At 40.7% G+C, this 17,284-nt stretch overlaps 1 protein-coding gene across 4 annotated transcripts in view; it reads left to right on the plus strand.

Moving 5' to 3' along the window:
* CSRNP3 (cysteine and serine rich nuclear protein 3) overlaps positions 1–17,284 on the plus strand; it is a 114,267-nt gene that overhangs the window by 50,807 nt on the left and 46,176 nt on the right. The window contains exon 1 of one of the 4 annotated variants that reach the window (XM_063341721.1): positions 14,430–14,665. The exons of the other annotated variants lie outside the window; for them this stretch is intronic. The gene's annotated coding sequence lies outside the window, so the exon portion shown is untranslated. Of the gene's footprint in view, positions 1–14,429; positions 14,666–17,284 lie in introns of those variants that run through there. 4 annotated transcript variants of the gene reach the window in all.

Here is a 17,284-nt window from a genome sequence, read left to right on the forward strand (position 1 = left end):
AATCTATTTCTCCCTACCACTGTTTCTTCATCATCATCCCTATTATCATTTTGATTGTTTGAAAAGCATTATAATTCAGTGGTCCAGTGTAGTGCTTAAGTAAGTCTTAGACACGTTCTTGTTATTTCTAATCCATCAAGAGTACCCAACAGCTCCTTTATTTTCTTTATAGCAGTCTAATGAGGTCAGAAAGGTCAAAAGAAACTAGCAGGAAAGGTCAGAATGGCTTATGCACGGGTCCTTTTCTGTAGGCTGATATTCAGCATGCTGGGAATGGGTCAGGCCATACTGTTTGGGTTGTGCAGCAAAATAATGACATGACCAATTTGACAAGTAGTCTTCGTTATCCTTTCCCACAGAATGTATTTCCACGACTAGAGCAATTAGTAGGGATTATCTTTGAGAAGACAAATAAATGGCTTTTAACTGCTTTGTGTGTACTAAAGTAATGCTAGATGGTTTAAATTTTTTCTGTCTGAAGAATTCTCTTTTTGTAAATTCAAATGACAGGATATTACCCTGTATCAGAAGAAACAGTACTTTCCCATCCCTTTACTACTATTACTTAGAAATAGAATTGTAAAGTTTGTATAAGGCTTAAATTTTCAGACTTGCCACTATAATTTCCCTTTTTTTTTCTTTTTTTTTTCACTTTGTTATTGAAAATAATGCAAAATTGCTGATTGATTTCCCTCCCCCCCCCCCCCCCAGTTATTTTGACTTGTTCAATGAGACACATTCTCTATAACTGGTACTCTTGAAGAATACCTTTTACTTTTAATTACTGAGAGTACAATTGTGGGATTAATAACAATAGGATGTTGCTTGAAATTTTTTTATTAGTTTTAATATGGAGAAGGTAGGCATGGAATAGTTAAACTGCTTGAGGTCTCACAAAATTACTTATTAAAAACAGCTTTCAGGGTTTTAACTGTTTATGGAAACTCATTTCAGGTCTCTGCTGCCAGTCCAATGCTAGCAGTTAGACAGGTTCTCCATTTTATAATCCAGAGAAATGTTTTGAAATATAGCCAGTAATTAAAGTGTTAATAACACCTGTATAGTGAGAATAACAGCTTTGTTTGCTACATGCTAACTGCTTGGCAGTTTCTTTGTAATATCTCTCTAATAAGAACGCGTGCTATTTGTTGCTAGTTTTTATTCTTACTGTTGAATTGTACACAATCAGGCTGTGGCTTGAGAGTCCTCAGTGGTTACCCACTGTCTAACAAAAATTCCCCTACGCTGTATGTGACATTTAATGTATATGTGGGCCTCTGAATTTTTAGCCTTGTTTTCTGAGGATTTGGCTTTGGCCATTGTGTGTTGGATACAGAGGGTTCCAGTGCTCCTACCACTAGCAGAGTCACCTTGTCTGTATGCTTAGATTGAACAAAACATGGAATATGGGGACAGGCAGGAATTTTCGCTCCAGTTCTGGTTCAGGCTAGATTTGACTCAGCTGTCAGCCTGTCTAGTATTTCGGATTTTGGCTTTCCCTACCCCCATCCGTAGTAGTCTGAGGTCATTGGTATATTTTCACCAAATTCTCTGATTTTGTGTGGCCAAGTGATACCTTTTATATCTAACACTTTTTGCTCAGTGCATGTTATACTTTGTGAATTTTGCCTCTGAGTTTGCTGGAGGGTTTGGATTCAAGGGAATTGATTTTTACTACTTTTTCTTTTTAATGGATAAAATTATGTTCCTAGCAAATGTTGGCAGTCAGTGTCAGAGTATTTCTGATATTCTCATTCATTTACTTTACTCTGTCATTCAGTTACTTTAGGGCCCATGTGCCTCATTTTCTGCATACATACATTAGATAGAAATGTATTCCCTAGATCTCAAAATAAACATTTTGGCCTCATCTTCCACAACCCATCTTCAGGAGTTTACTATATTTCATCTTCTGAAATGTTGGCTTGCCTGTGCTTTTTCCCCCACTCTTGGTTCTTCCAATCCTCTAATTGCTACTCAGTTTATTTTTGAAAAGGCTCTCTGTTTTTCCCTTCCCCATACTACTACTTTCTATACAGTTACATTTTTAGTGGCCTTTTCATTTCCATCTGTACTTTTTCTAGCTAATCTTAAAAAAAAAAGAAGTTAATTTATGATGTCTGTGCTAACAGTAGATGTATCCCTCTCAGATAAGATTGTTTTCCAGTTTGTCTCTCCTCCAGGATAACTAATTGAACTCAGCTGTGAAGCAAAACAATCTTATGGAAACTTTTTAGCATTTTTCATCTCAGGTATCACAAAATCCTGGCCTTAACAAATGCTTTCTTACTGTGTTCTCATGTATCTCTAACGCTGCTTCGAAGTTGATGTTACTTTCACCTGCTGATGCGTCTCTTTGTATCCCCTTTAGCATCACATGTTTTTACTGCCATAAAAGTATATTCTTTGCCTCTTGAAATAGAGGCAAGTTCTTCTTGGTCTTCTCCTCTCCACTTACCTCTGAGCGTTCATTAGTATTGGCAACTTTTAAAATTTTTGATTCCCATGTTGTTTCTAATGTTTTGGAGCAGTTCCTGCAAATGTATTTCATTAGGTTTTTTTAATTCTTTTGTAAAACTGACCTTTGTCGTTCTGCGTCTAAAATTTTCAGTCTGTGTGTAAAAATAACTATTATGAGATGAGAAGTGATACCTCTTTGTTTTCTCTGCAATCCGAGCTCTTTGAATCCACCTTTGTTTCCTGCTTGACATTTAAGATATTTAGCTTCTAAGGCTATGTATCAGAGAGCTATTTAAAGCTGTATGTCAGGCCATCTATATCTTTTAAGGCTGTTAATGCTGTCATTATTGTAGTATGATAATCTAAGGATAACCACTGGGCAAGGTTTGTGGGGAAATTCGTATTTGTTAGTTAGATTAACTTCTACAGTTAGAAAAATAGACAGGCTTTTGTGTGCATGACCCCCTTCTCATGTCCTCAAAGGGTTCAGGTTTCCTAGTCATCTCAGCTGGTCTACTTAAAGATAGTGCTTTTCTCCACAAACTCTGCCTGTGTCATTGCTTGACATGCTGAGTGTCATGACAAGGCTAGCAATTGTTTATCTGGGACTGTTCCAATATGATGAAGAATGTAATTTTTTTAAAGAGTTGTTTGCAACTGCAGGAAAAGAATAAGAAGATCAGCACAGAGTATGTACCAATTTGCTGTTTTAAGTATTTTACAAGCTAAATACGACAACTCTTCGGGGATTCTCCCAGGACTGGAGATAATGAGAAGAAAACTGCAGGATACACAATGCACAGTTATGAACTCATTGCCATTTAAGTGATACGAAATATGTTTTCTGCATGTAAATGGGGCCACTCCTGTCTCTCAATCTAAGACATCCAGGGCAGCGAGAATGTCTTTTGCTCTGGAAAAGTAGGACAGTTGGCCCTGGCAAATCTTTATACTTCATGAAATCTTAAATGGCTGAAGTCTGCATTTATGACCCTGTATCCTGGAGGCTTACACAACCGCTGCCGACAGTGGACTTAGGGCAGGAGGAGAGCAGTTCCAGGCAGGCAGCTAGAGCAGTGGTAGGGTCACTGAAATCTGCCCACCCCAGGAGATGGAACCCACAGGAGATGGAACAAGACAGCCAAGGAGCTTGACTTCCTGCTCTTCAGTCACAAAACTGGTGTGTTCCTCTATGAGCTTGAAGCTGTTGATCTGGTGAAAGTCTGTTAACAGCAAATGACAGCAGGTCCTGATAGCTTGCACCTTTGCTGTAACCTGGAACGTCAAAACAGGCACATTGACTACACTCCCTCTAAATATCTGGCAAGATGTGTATTATCTCCACTTATTATAGCAGAAATAAACAGGATCATCATGTTCCTAAAAAGAAAAATACTGTGTCATTATATATGACACATTATATATGAGATAATATTATCCTTAGTGCCTAAAGATGCTGGGCCAAAGGGATAAATCTAGTTGAGAAACCACATTCATTGCAGGAATGCCAAAAATCACACTGAGGTAGTAATCGCTTCTTTTCTGCAACATGGGAAGCTGTCAAATGATGCAGCTTCCTATCAAGTGGTATCCGTGGTCCCTACAGTCCAAGTTTTGTCTGTGCCATAAATTGGTGCACCTTATCCAAAGTATTAGAATAGAATCCTGGTTGGAAGTCTTACTTATTTTTTTATCTATTCATTGGAAAAGAATGTAACACAACGTAACAGGCTGAAAAAACTGCACTCTTTAGGGACTGTAGCCTGACGTACTCAACCCATGACTTGTACTTCAGTAGGTGTGATAGGTGTATCTACTTAATACTGTGAACAAAAATCTAACTGGAACATTAAGTCCTGTAGCTGGTAGGTATCAATCAGTTCAATCAAAAAAAAAAATCACGAAGGTTTCTGAACTGGTGAAAACTTGAAAGACATTTGGGCTATAAAAATGGTCTAATAAAAGTCTTTATTTAGTCCTGATGCCTTTTAGGTAGAACTCTTAGATAAAGCAATTACTCAATTACCACTTCTACAAAATTAAGGTAGGTGACACGGCTGAAGTGCCTCTACACCAGTGCATGCAGTATGGGCAACAAACAGGAGGAACTGGAAGCCACTGTGCTGCTAGAAAGCTACTACCTAGTTGGCCATTACTGAAACTTGGTGGGACGAATCCCAAGAGTGAACTGTGGCTATTGATGGGTACAGGGTGTTCAGAAGGGAAAGGCGAGGAAGGAGAGGTGGTGGTGCAGCCCTGTATGTTAGAGAGTGTTTTGATTGTCTAGAGCTTAATGATGGTGACGATAGGATTGAGTGTTTACGGGAAAGAATGAGGGGGAAGGCCAACAAGGCAAATATCATGGTGGTAGTCTGTTACAGACCACCCAACCAGGATGAAGAGGCAGATGAAATATTCTGTAAGCAGCTGAGAAAAGTCTCACCATTGCAAGCCTTTGTTCGTGAGGGGGACTTCAGCTTATGAGGTATCTACTGGAAATACTATAAAGCAGAGAGGAAACAGTCTAGGAGGTTCCTGGAGTATGTGGAAGATAACTTCCCGACACAGCTGGTGAGTGAGCCAACTAGGGAAGGTGCCCTGCTGGACCTGTTGTTTGTGAACAGAGAAGGACTTGTGGGTGATGTGATGGTTGGAGGCTGACCTGGGCATAGTGACCACAAAATAAGAGTTTCTGATTCTTGGAGAAGTAAGGAGGGGGGTCAGCAGAACTGCCACCTTGGACTTCCGGAGGGCAGACTTTGACCTATTTAGGAGCCTGGTTGAGAGAGTCCCTTGGGAGGCATTCCTGAAGGACAAAGGAGTCCAGGAAGGCTCGACATTCTTCAAGAAGGAAGTCCTAAAGGTGCAGGAGCAGGCTGTCTCCATATGCTGAAAGAAGAGCTGGTGGGGAAGAAGACCAGCCTGGCTGAACAGAGAGCTTTGGCTGGAATTTGACGGGGTGGGGGTGGGGGGGGAAGAGAGGTTATGACCTTTGGAAGAAGGGGCAGGCAACTCAGGAGGACTACAAGGAGGCTGTGACGTTATGCATGGGGAAAATTAGAAGGGCGAAAGCCCAACTAGAACTTAATCTGGCTACTGCTGTAAAAGACAATAAAAAGTGTTTCTACAAATACATTAACAACAAAAGGAGGGCTAAGGTGAATCTTCATCCTCTGTTGGATGTGGGAGGAAACATAGTGACCAAGGATGAAGAAAAGGCTGAGGTACTTAATGCCTTCTTTGCCTCAATCTTTAATAGCAAGACCGGTTGTTCTTTGGGTACCCAGCCCTTGGAGCTGAACAACAGGGACAGGGAGCAGAATGAAGCCCCCATAGTCCAAGGGGAAATGGTTAGTGACCTGCTACACCACTTAGACACGCACAAGTCTATTGGGCCAGATGGGATCCACCCAAGGGTACCGAGAGAGCTGGCGGGAATGTTTACAAAGCTACTTTCCATCATTTACCAGCAGTCTTGGCTAACTAGGGAGCTCCCAGTTGACTGGAAGTTAGCAAATGTGGTGCCCACCTACAAGAAGGGCTGGAAGGAGGATCCAGGGAACTACAGGCCTGTCAGTCTGACCTCAGTGCCTGGGAAGGTTATGGAGCAGATCATCTTGAGTGCCATCACTCAGCACATACAGGACAACCAAGTGATCAGGCCCAGACAGCATGGGTTTATGAAAGGCAGGCTCTGCTTGACTAACCTGATCTCCTTCTGTGACAAGGTGACCTGCTTAGTGAATGGGAGAAAGGCTGTGGATGTTGCCTACCTAGACTGTAGTAAAGCTTTTGACACTGTTTTCCACAGCATTGTGGTATAGCATTCTCTTGGAGAAACTGGCTGCTTGTGGCTTGGATGGGCATACTCTGCTGGGTGAAAAACTGTATGGATGGCCAGGCCCAAAGTGTTGGTCGACAGCCAGCTGAATGTGAGCCAGCACCAGTGCTCAGGTGGCAAAGAAAGTCAATAGCATCCTGGCTTGTATCAGAAATAATGTGGCCAGCAGGAGTAGGGAAGTGATTGTCCCCTTGTACTCCACACTGGTGAGGCCATACCTCGAGTACTGTGTTCAGTTTTGGGCCCCTGACTACAAGAAAGACATTGAGGTGCTGGAGTGCATCCAGAGAAGAGCAACGAAGCTGGTGAAGGGTCTAAAGCACAAGAGTTATGTGCTCTAGATGGGAGTTATGAGCACAAGAGTTAGAAGGAGCAGCTGAGGGAACTGGGGTGGTTTAGTCCAGAGAAAAGGAGGCTGAGGGGAGACATTATTGCTCTCTACAACTACCTGAAAGGACGTTGTACCGAGGTGGAGGTCAGCATTTTCTCCCAAGTAACAGGCAATAGGACAAGAGGAAATGGCCTCCAGTTGCACCAGGGGAGGTTTAGACTGGATGTTAGGAAAAATTTATTCACGAAAAGGGATGTCAAGTGTAGGAACAGGGTGCCCAGGGAAGCAGTTGAGTGACCATCCCTGGAGGCCTGTAAAAGATGGGTAGACATGGTTCTTAGGGACATGGTTTAGGGGTGGTTTTGGCTGTGCTAGGTTGACAGTTGGACTGTATGATCTTAAAGGTCTTTTCAAACCTAAACTATTTTGTGATTCTTTGATTCTGCAAAAGAACTTACAAACTTGAGCATGTTGCAGAAACGTTGATCCTTGCACAGTTTCAGGGCATGTGACTACTGCAGTTATCCTTTGTCCCCTTGGCAATTTAGACCGAAAACATAGTGTGTCTTCTAACACCATTTAAAAACTGTGTAATCAAATTTTAAATCAGCAGTCCATTTTGACCACTGAAGTCATCCTAGAACTGTCCACTGATTTGCTAATATGAATGTGGTTATTTAAATATTGCTAATAGATCTCCTTCCTATATGAAAGAAATGTCAGTCAGTATTTCTTAGAAAGCATATTTCCGAATTGTAGGGGCTTACTTTCTGAAGCTTTAGAATGTTAGAATGACATAGTAAAAAGTTTGCTGTAAGAATATAGCGGTTCATGTTTTAACTTGATGAAAATCTTCTATATATGCTATAGAATTTATTTTGGATGCCAAAATACATGATAGGTATTTTCATTTAATTTCTTTAACACTAATTTCAGGGGAAGTGAAATCATTACCATGTTTTTAGGGTATGAGGAGAGGGGTCTCCTTCAAAATACTTTTACTTTCTTAATGTAGTCTGTTACCGTGGAACATATGGGGGGAAAATGTGTTGTCTTCTGCTGGTAGAGAAGACTCAACATAAGCAATAGAATTCCCCTTGCCGTGCTGATGTTATCAGTGATGTTGGTACACAAACAAGTAAATAAAAAAATTATATTCAAGCTCTGCTGAATACACATACGGGAAAGAAATCAGTGCTGGCCAAATGGAAATGGACAATTTAATAATTCTCTATTAAAGGAGAATCAGTTTCTAGGCTTTAAAGGTTATTTGAAAGAGTGAAAAGTTACCATACAACCTAAAATTCAGTGTCCTTTTAAGCTTTAAATGACAAATCCGAGGTGGTGTGTGGGACATACAAAGGCAGGAAGAAGTGTTGCAGCGGATTCACTTCCTGTGGAATGAGATCCTAAACTGATGATTAGCAACGCAAGGCAGCCACCTGATTTTATAATTTAGATACCTTCTTGTCTATAAGATTAAAAGTCTACTCTATATTTTATTCCTAATAGTGCATTGAATATGTCTTGTGTTGTAAGTTGGGATGCTTCATAAACTGCTAACTGCTATAAAATGTAAAAAATTGTTTGCATTGCTGCTTAGATCTGTCTGTGTGTCTATTATATCTTTTTAGGTCTCTGCTAGAATTAAAATACTTGTGTTTATGGTAGACAGGAACAAATTCAAAGATTGTAACAATGAAAGATTCATCTTCTGGTTGAAGATAAAAACTAAAGATCTTGTCTGCTCCGCTGTGGAAACTGTGAAAGCAAGAATGAGGCAATGTGGCTGGTGTAGCAACGGTGGTGCTTTAGAAAGTTCTGTTGATGACAAATCCAGTGAGGAGAGATGGTCTGCTTCCTCCTGACAGGATTTTGCTCCTGTTTCAACTGCGTTGACTCAGGAAACTTATTTTTGGTTTAGTGTGGTATAAGGGGGACTAGAAGAACCAACCAGCTGGAGAAAAAGAAAAGGAGAAAATACTAGCTATCATGCTTACTTCAAATATCCCTTAATTTTATTTACTTTTAAATGTTTTGCTGGTCAACAGCCAACTGAAATCTGTAAGTTGGAAAGTGATACTATGAGAAAAGGTGTGCTCAGTAACCAAGCAAGAGAAAAGGGATGGAGTAGGGAGTATGTCAGTTAATTAAAAACAAAAAAGCACCTTTGTTTCTTCTCATTATGTCTTGCAATTTCTAACTGCACCAGGCATAGCTCTGTGTAGTTCTGAATTACTCCCCGGCATGGATCATGTTGCTATGTCTGAGCTGTCATGGAAACTGGCTGGAGCAAAACTGGCTTATGAAGCACATACAAGACAGCACAGGCAATCTCACTTCTTAAAGTACCTGCCTTCTTCTAAGTCTTTATTTTTTCCTTTTCTTTTTTTAGTAAGATAGCAAGCAGTTTGCTCTTTAAAATAGAAGTTTGTTTTATTTGAGAAACTCAATGCTCTGCTGGCGTTTTGGACGATGGCTGTATCGAGCATTACAGCAACACAAAATTAATTGCTTTTGATTATTCACATCATCTAATGCAACAGCAGTCGAGATTCTTCTGTTGCTTGGCTATACACCTTTCAGTACATTAATTTGCCTGCCAAAGTTAATATGTTCTTTGATTTTGGTGGTTAACCAACAGCATTGAGAAACGTTGTGAAAGAAGAAACAAGCTCTGTATGTTTACTGCAGAGGAGTATTTTTGTTGCATATGGTAGCTCTTCCAATGTGTAGTACCATTGTCATGGTTTAACCCCAGCCAGCAACTAGGACCACACAGCTGCTCCCTCACTCCCCCCAGTTGGGATGGGGGAGAGAATCGGAAGAGTAAAAGTGAGGGGGAAAAACTCATGGGTTGAGATAAAGACAGGTAGAGCAAAATAATAATTGAGATAATAGGTAGAGCAAAAGCTGTGCGTGCAAGCAAAGCAAAGCAAAACAAGGAATTCATTCACTGCTTCCCATCGGCAGGCAGCCGGCAGTTCAGCCATCCCCAGGAAAGCAGGGCTTCATCGCACGTAACGGTTACCTGGGAAGACAAACGCCATCACTCTGAAGGTTCCCCGCCTTCTTTCCTCTTCCTCCCACCTGAGCCTGACATCATACAGCATGGAATACCCCTTTGGTCAGCTGGGGTCAGCTGTCCCATCTGTGTCCCCTCCCAGCTTGTGCACCCCCAGCCTGCTCGCTGGCAGGGCGGTATGAGGAGCAGAAAAGGCCTTGACCGCTTAGCAACAGCCAAAAACATGAGTGGGCTATCAACACCATTCTCATCCCAAATCCGAAACAGCACTATACCAGCTGCTGGTGAGAAGGTTTGTTTTATCTTAGAAAAATGCAGGTATTGTAAGATGTAGCAAGAACGTGTTGTTAAAAACAAGGTTGTTTTCAAGAGCTGTTGTGCTAAAAATCATCAGGAAGTGCTATGCTGTTGTACACTTCGTAGTATGTGTAAAGAGAATTCATTGTTACTCTGTGCCTGCTTTGCACCACGTGACTTGGGAAGTCACTCCTGGTCAGGGAGGTATGAGTCAGAAACAGAGGAAACTATGCGTGTTGTCCTTCAAATTGAGATAACAGGGCAAATGTGCCAGAAATAGGAGTGAAGGGTGGCAGCTGGCAGCCTTACGTTGACGTGCTTAGGGATCACTGTATGAAATTTGGAGATGGGATTGCTAAGGTGCCAGAAATAAGAACAGCTTCTCACAGGCCTGTCCTTCAGTTACAAGGTGCTTTCTCCATCCATCTGTTGATCTGAGGATGTCTTCTTACCTTTCAAATAGATTTTTGTCTGTTTTCTTGCACTTCACTGGCTAGACTCTTATTTCAATATATGGTTGTACTTCTTTGTTGAAAATGTCATTTAGGAATGAGGAAGTTTTTCATATTTGTGTAACTCAGGAACCCAAAGTATGCTGTTCTTTCTGAAAGGCTACTGAAATCCATTAAGCCCCCACTATTTGGAACCGAGTAGTTTGTGTGGCACTACTTGAAGATAGTTTAGCTGTGACTGTGATGTATCCAGAGAAAGCAAGACATTTGGGGACAGGGTGAGGAAATTTATTTGATTAAATTATATTTGGTCTGGAAAGAAAGATGTAGAATTTATACTTAGGACTATCCTACCCCATTGTTACTGACAGTAACTTCAGATGGAGAGCTTTAATTAATATTGCGCCGTTTTCTCTCATAGATATGCATTTTTAATTCTGTAGAACAACAACTGTAATGGCAGAGTTCCATGGGAAGTTTGCAGCTGTGCCTCATCTGTAGCTCAAATGAGAGGAGTTTGCATGTGCAAAGTTTATAGATCTTACCAAGGAGTGATCACAAACCATCTATTTCTAAACCTGAAAGCAAATGCTGGGACGTTTGGAGTTGCTGCTGCTGTAGGTCATACAATGCAAACCATGACATGCTGTTTTGTAAGAGCTGGAGTAGAGCATGTATGGTCCACTGGACACGCTTCATAAATCCGGGACTTCAGATCTTTTTTGTCACTAGACTGCAATAGAGAGTTACAGCAAGACACTCTTTTTCTCAGCTGGTGTGGAAGTTCTTGCGTTTGTGGTGCACTTGGAGAAACTGGAGCTCTTGCGTTTTATTGAAAGGTACAGGATTCAGCCCTTTAGAATAACAAGGCTTTGAGTGCAAGTTGCCCCTTTTTGTTCCATAAAATTGAATGGTGCTATCCCGATAATTGTTTTGATTCGTATCTGATTCATCCAGATCCTGTGATACAGAATACTGAACAGCAGATTAAACGCAATACCTAACAAAATAATTTAGTTGTGTAAGGTGGGAATGATTTGAAGTTCAAATCATAGGCTTAGTCTGTTTTGTGATATATAGGGCTGATCTTGCGTTGTTGTGGTGGTTTTTTGGTTTTGTTTTTTTTTGTTGTTGTTGCTTTTTAAATTCTGTGTAAGATCTGTATTTCAGTGCATATAACGTGTGTAAAAGTACTCAAGTTTAAATGCATATAGGGTTGAATAAACCAGACTTTATATAATTATTCCTTACTAATGATGGAGATGATTCAGAGTCAGAATTTCCTTAGTGGTTCCCTTTTGCTGTAGCTTCTGTGGAATGGGAAAGCAAAAGAATGTTCCTGTGAATTGATTTTCCTACAAAGCAAATGTGGGATGTGACAGTTTACCCTTATTTACAGTTTGTCAGCAGGTTCTTGATTCTGTTTTCATTTGGATTCACAAGGAACCTTTTATTAGAGAAGAGAGAGCCCTTGCTTACCTTGACTCCCATGGGAGACCTTGGATGGAAGAGACTGCTAAGCAGTTGCGTATCATTCTCGTGCTGTTGTTTCAGCGAGAGGTGAATTTGGATTCTCCTGGAGGAGTCCTGTCTGTTACAGAAGGAGTACCAGAAAGTATTGCCTCATTTGTGACAAGGGAGGTCTGGGTTCCGGCTACTGTGAAATTGTTGGGTGATCTTTATCTCCTTTCATGGTGTCAAAAAGGCACTTCCCCAATAGTATGTTTGTGCAGAAATTCAACAAAATGGCTCTCACAAAGACTTCCTTCTATTTAGTAAACCTGTAAGAAGAGAGTATGGGATGGAATATAATTTAGCTACCTAAAAATGTTAAATTAGAATTAGGAAATCCCAAATTCCACTATGGAGGATTGAGGCTTCCCTCCTCCCTACCACCTCCCCTCCCAACCCTGAAGACTGATTAACTGAGGCTACCTTTCCTACAGCAGGAAGACCGCTTGCTGCTATTGTCTCCTGCAGAAACAGCACTTTCCTGCTAACTGGTTTAACTGTATCGTGTCCTTGAACATGTTTTCCTCTAACGTCCTTTCAGGATTTGAGAAGTGCTCCACAGTGTATATAACGACACACAGAAAATGTGACAATAGTACTCTTTCCCTGATCTGATTTTGTTCTTTCCGTCTGTCAAATATTTGTTTTTTTCTTTTTTCCCCCTACTGCTGCTGCAGCAAAAATGCCTGCCTTTTGTTTATGTCTTCCTACACTAGCATTGTGACATCATCAATGATACCGCCAGGGGAAAAAAAATATGCATAGCTGTAGCTAAACCAGCTGTTCGTTAGCAACACATCTAGTCTGCTTTCATTTCTTCTCATTAATATATACGTGGTAGTGTTTCCTGCTTAAGAGATGTAGAAGGTTCTCAGCCACGAACCATCTGCTTGTTACATGTCTTTGGGTAGATAAAAATGGTGGCATTTTAAAATGCACTCATACTTGATAATGGAATTTTTTATTAAATAAAATGAATGTGAGGGTCTAGAAGATATTCATCACTGGATTTAGTTGGAGGTAATTCTGAATCCTTTACTAACCATCTTCTATAATTCAGTGTCATCAACAGAGACTGCATATCAACTGTTAGAAAACCTTAATAATACATGATGAGCAAGATGCTGAGAACAATAAAGAAACGGGGAGTTTTGTCATTGATCTGCATGATGACACAGTGAAGCGCATGAATCTGTGTTCGTCACGCTTGTCCCTTCTTCCATGCAAATCAGTGGCAAAACTTCCACGGACTTTCATAGGACCAGAATAATGCTAACAATGTGCAACAAGCTGTCAGTTATTCTAATCGGGGGAGATCTTAAACAGAATAAGTAGGTATTTCATTTGTGGAATATTAATGCGAAAACAGTTTCCTTTTGCCATCTTATATTTTCAAAGTGCTATGAATTATTCCAGAGATAATTGACTATTTCATAGAATAGCAGCATCTTTGCAATGTTAATATTATGGTTAATTACGTGTTCAGTAACAGTTTTCAGGGTACAGAAGAGATGTTCATTTATTATCACTAGCTCTATGTTAAGAGTTTTAAATTAGAATATTCTGGGAAATCACTCTTTAGTAGGAGTTAAGCTATCTCCAAATATTCCAAAATGGATCCCCGATACTGAGAATGTACCAGTGAAAAAATCGTTACCTATTTATCTTTTTATATAAGTGCTTTTGTAATTTTGAATGTAAATATTCACTTATTCCATCATAAAATGCTTAGGTAAATAGTAAGCTTTTAACCAATATCAAATGTTATTTCAATGTAGAATTCTGTGTTTAAAAAAACAAAATAAAACCCAAACTAAACACCCCCCCCCAAAAAAAAAAAAAGAAAACCAACAACAAAATGACAAACCCTGAGTATCACCAGCTATTTATTATCAAGAAGAGATTAGGCTTCATCGTACTATATAATTTGTCATTTGGATTTGAGACTAATCCTTGCTCAAATGGCCAATTCTTATTCACCTGAGTAGTCTCACTGAAACCAGCAAAACTAATTTTATGACCAAAGATTACGGGATAATGCCCTTGACTGATGAGAGAAATTTAAATCAGGGGGCTGCTATTTAGGAACAATTTTTCATGCAGAAGCTCGTCCTCTACGTAAAGGATAAACACTGGCAGATTAAGTGTTGGCAAAATATTACCTCTTCAGAATATTAATCTCAGCATCCGCTGTGTGTCGAGCAATGCAGACAATGCACAGTTTTTGCCACTCCCCGCTAGAAAAAATTACTTTTAACAACTCTTGAATTTCTACTTGAACTCGTGTTACAATAGGAGTAATAATAATCATGATAATTAAAAAAAAAAAAAAGCTGAGGGGATTTCCGTAATGACTGCTGTCTTAATGAGGTAAAGAAGCTTCAGAATTTGTTATTCCTTCCTCATAGTAGACCTCAGCTGATAAAAATATCCGTAGCCGGTGAAATCAGTGGCATGCCTGGCTTTCTCCGACAAAACTCCCATGTGATCACAGAGGCAGCCTCAGTGAGCCTGAAGCTGCTCAGCAAGCAGTAGGTAATGAGTCTTTGTGCAGAGCAAAGCTCTTGTGGCTGAACAATAAAGCATATGGTACCAGCAATAAAACACAGGGCTGGGAAATTTAAGAAGATTCTGCTGGAACTAGGAAGACAGTGAATATGTCAAACGTTATAAAATGATGATCAATCTGGTTTGGTTCCTAATTAATAAAAACAGTGCATGGATGGGAAAAACAACAATTTGAACAGGTCAGTTGTTTTATAGATTCTTCACACACTTCAGTATTTTAAATATAAGCGGGTTTTTTGCTATTTCCTTGTTGTTAGTAAAGCCAGGGGTTTTTTTTTGCATTTTGTAAGGTGGGATTGGAAGGATGCACATCAATGTGATACCAAGCTGAATAAATTGTGTAAGTTCTGTGATCAGATTCATTGTAAAAATATTTGTACTATTATTCCTATGCAATTCAAACTTCAATTGTGCATGGAAAAACTGAATAGCAAGTAAAATTTAAATTTATGCTAGATGGATCATTTACCAGTATCATAAAATATTTAGCAACAACAATCTATTATTCTGCTATGTATTCGAGACTAATTCTTTCTCAGTAGGAAATTTGTTGCGTCTGTGTTTGGTTTAAGAGTATAACATTGGAGCATATCTAACTGCGCTTATATTTGTTTTTTTCCTCCACGTTTTTCTTGGATAATTTTGAAAGTGGTGTTTTGTGTTATTTTTAATGCAATTGTATACACATAGGAATGCTACATTGTAGCCCTCTGCGTTTATTTCGCTCTGATATTAATGCAAAATACATTATTATTTTTCAAGCAAGTATTCATTTCTCATAATAGTTCTTAGTTAATTATACATAATATTTTATTTTTTGAAAACTGCCCCCAAAGATTTTTGTGGCCTGTGTTTGTCTCACAGGGGGTAGACATTTAATTTCTCAGTCATATCACATCACAGAGAAATTAACGGTGTAAAAGTTTTAATCCATAAATCTCTTTATAGCAGTGTTTTTCTTCCTTCTCCAGCACTCAGAAATCATGAACTAGGTACGCTGGCGATGCCTCGAAGAAATAGATCTGTTGATTTTTGGAGAACATTTCCGCAGGAGGGAGGTTGAGCCCTTGAAAAGCGATCGGGGAAAATAAAGAAACAAAAAATAAAACGTAGAGAACGGGATGTCATTTTCCTGCGAACTTACGATTTCGATCAGGAAATGTTCTTTACAAATGCCGCTTTGACTAGTTTAAGGCCGTGTGTTTTGTTCCTGTGTAAATAGGGGTGACAAATGTCAGCGCGGCCCCGGGCTGGGGCGCGGGGGGGTGAAGTGGCCGCGGCTGTTATGAATGCTGATGAGCGGGGTGCGCTCCCTTGTGTTCCTGCCCTTTCACTATTGTGTCTGTGCGTGATGCTAATTCACGTGGGTGAGCAGAAACAAGCTCTGCATAAATTCGACCCATCGCTTTCCCCACGAACTCCCTGCCCTCTTTAATGAAAAAAAAATAAAATAATAAAGCGGGGGGGGAGGGGGGGGACGGGAGGAAAAGGAAGCCCGGCTGCAGAGCCGGGGGTGGGGGGGAGATGTGGGTCTCCTTGGAAACGGCGGCGGCGGGCCGGCTCCGGCCCGTCGCGGTGGGGGGGCGGCGGTACCAGCCTGACACGGGTGGGGGCCCACGGCCCCGGCCGCGCCGTGCCCGGCATGCCCTGCGGCGGGGGCGGGGCCGTGCACAGGACGGGGCGGGCGCGGCAGGGGCGCGGGGTTTGTGCGGGGCCCCGGCCCCGGCGGGAGTCCGTCCGCTTCGCCTCCTTCCTCGGCGCGAACGGTGGCGGAACGCCGCGGGCGGACCGCGCTCGGGCTCCTGCGGGGGGGCGGCTCCGTGCCGGGCGCTGCGCGGAACAAGAGCTGCCCGTGCACATAAATGGCGATGCGTGGCTCCGCTTTGGCGGGGGGCTGGTTAGATTCAGAAATCCGTTGTGTCTTTAAGTGGGGAATTTTCCAGTTATCAATATCAGTAAAACCGAGGGAAGGTGCTTTGCAATCACGCTATTAAAACATTTCTCATATAAAAAGTAATTCTACGTAAAACCCCAGCTGTAGCTTGCTATGTCTCTGAAAACAGGCTTGTTCGTGTTTTAGACATTAGCTTTCAAAAGGATGTGTTAAAGTATTTGTTTCTTCGTACTGCTCATATGCAACCAGAGATTTGTTTAAATGGAGAGCACTGGTAAAATCATAGTAACACTTCTGGTATTTACCATCAGATTGGATGGAATACGCTGAACTTGTCACTCTATGCTAATTTAAATGGCATATTGTTGTGCAATTATCATATACTTGCTATATTTGTCTAAAATGAATACAGAGGATTTTAAGTTTAGATTTATGAGGCAGTTAGGTACTTCCAGTAGGTACATACAGTGTGCACTGAAACAACAATAGCAACATCCCTGTGGAACACTATTCCCACTGTTATAATGGAATCACAACTTTGATTCCTGCCTTTTCCATGCAGGAAACAAAATCTAAACGTGGATCAGGATCTTCATGTTATAAAATGCACTCAGTATTAACTCATTTGAAGAACTTTAAAGAAGAAATCCAAAGAATTCCTGAAGCAAACAGGTGTTTGGTGTTGCTGACAAGTTATGGTAATTCTGAAATACACTTTTTTCCCCATGTAAACTCCATTGAAACTATGGTTTATATAAGCACTTGGTGCTGCAATTTGAATGCTGCATGTTGAGCTCCTTCAAGCATCGTAAATAAAACCAAATCCTTCTGCATGCATCAGACATTTTGGAGACAGAGACACGATTCTGATCTCCTGTATTATTGAAGTTCAGTGTTAATTCTA

Source organism: Chroicocephalus ridibundus, chromosome 7 (genome assembly GCF_963924245.1).
Source record: "Chroicocephalus ridibundus chromosome 7, bChrRid1.1, whole genome shotgun sequence".
Taxonomy (NCBI): domain Eukaryota; kingdom Metazoa; phylum Chordata; class Aves; order Charadriiformes; family Laridae; genus Chroicocephalus; species Chroicocephalus ridibundus.